Here is a 2,061-nt window from a genome sequence, read left to right as displayed (position 1 = left end):
GAAAAACACATGGGACTAGGCTACACAATAGGCCAACTACACAATGTATCACTTATGAAACCAAGACCAAAAGTGAGACTACTTAATAATAACTTTGCAATAATGGAACAAAATGATGACTGATGATGATGGAAAATTACCTCTTAAGACAAATTGTTCTTGAGTTCTTAAGAAACACATTTTCTAAGAAGTTCTTAGGAACTTTGTAGAATTTCTTCTCAGGAAAGTTTCTTTGAAAATAATTATCTGTGTGGGTGTGTTGGCTCAATTCGTTCCTATTTGGAATTGAAAAGTGTTTTGTAGAAGGATAAAAGCCAATACACATTTGGAAATGACATGGCAGTAGAAATATTACATATGTTTACATATCTAATCTACATATCATTGTAATATGTAATCATATTACAATGATTACATATCATTGAAGTTTAAGATGGACACACTATTTGCATAAAACATTTTGCTTTCACTTTGCATGTAGTGGTTTTGAGTAAATTTGATGCAGACATCGTGTCCCCCACACTGCCTAACTGGTCAAACCACATTTTTGTAAACCCATCATGATACTTGATATTGTCTCCTTGTGGGTGCCAAATGTAGGAGGCAGCAGCCACAAGGGTACTTAAGAAAGCACATATTTATTCATGTTCATCATCACTAATCATTTTCATTGTTTCAAAAACACATAAACACATCAATAAATACACATAAGTCTCTGTTCTTTATCATTTTGTAGTCTTTATCTCTTTCTGGAAATACTAGTGCTTTTAGAAAACTGTTTACTTTCGGTTTTAGTTCGCCATGCACCAAACGGCCAATTATACGCAGAAGTCACCTCCTTTTTCATGGATTTCCATCTCTCTTTCTAAAAATATTCCCAGCACATGAATCGTAAATTGATCTCGGAAGACCGAGCGACCAAGATATTCCATAGGGGAAGCGAGCGGGACGGAGGGTGGTCTCGTGCATCACGTAATGCTCCCAGGTTGGAACCAGAGTATGCGTGTATGCGTGTGTGTGTGTGTTCACGCGCTAACGACATGTATTCATCCGGCACCTCAGAATAGAACCACGTGTTTCGGGGGTCCTGGTCTAACCCCCCCCTGCCCTCATGCCATCCCCCTCCTCCCTGGTCTTGAGGGGTGAAACTGTAACTTAAATCAGTGCAATCCCGCACCCGGGGGCCCCCCCTGCATTCCTTCAACAACACCCAGGCCTCAGCCCACGCTGTCCTTATGAGGTGTGAAAACATCTCTGCAGCCGACTGCCGACTCCTCAGAGACATCACCGCAAACACTGCCGCCGCAGACAGATGACACAGTGACAGACTACGGCGGACCCTGTCCTAAAACAGCCCCTGGACTCCCACCCCCCCTCCCTCCCACCCTCCACACCACTCTCCTCTGCCAGCCTGGGAGGTCAGCAGCATGCCGATCATTCACTCTGTGGCCCCGGCATGTGTGTCCCCAGCAAATAACTACGTCCTCCGCTGCTGAGCCCGCACATAACATGTGATCTGATGCCTGTTTGGCCGCCGGCGGGATGGAAAAAGGGAGAGCGAGGGAGAGAGAGTGGGTGGGCGAGACAGAAAGGAGAGGGAGAGAGAGGGAGAGAGAGAGAGAGAGAGAGAGAGAACTCTGTGTCAGATCATCAGTTCTGAAAAGCTACCGGGGTTAGGGTTAGGTTTAGGGACTTTCCACACTTTCAGCGGTAGTGAGGAATGTGTGCTGGCACAGGGGTAGGTAGGTATTGAGTTCAGGGGTCAGGGGGTATGAGCCGGCATTTCTGTTTAATCAGATGGCAGAGATATGGCCTGGTTGGTTTCGGTTTGGCTGCCGGTAGATCTCATGAGCTCATTGAAATGCTTTTCAAATAGCACATTTTAACAGCTGAAGTTACCTGGCAGAGGAGTCCTGTGCGATTAAATCGCTTTCAAACTGTTTGATGAAAATCGAATTTGCATGCAAGGTGTAAGTGATCAATGTGATCAAAGTGATCAAAGTGATCAATCAATGTTGCACCATTGCCTTGTTGTGAACTGTGGTTGTGAAATGTGCACTA

This window comes from Micromesistius poutassou (genome assembly GCF_964030765.1).
Source record: "Micromesistius poutassou genome assembly, chromosome: 16".
NCBI lineage: Eukaryota > Metazoa > Chordata > Actinopteri > Gadiformes > Gadidae > Micromesistius > Micromesistius poutassou.
The sequence above is the reverse complement of the archived record's forward strand: the minus strand, read 5'-3'. Positions refer to the sequence as shown.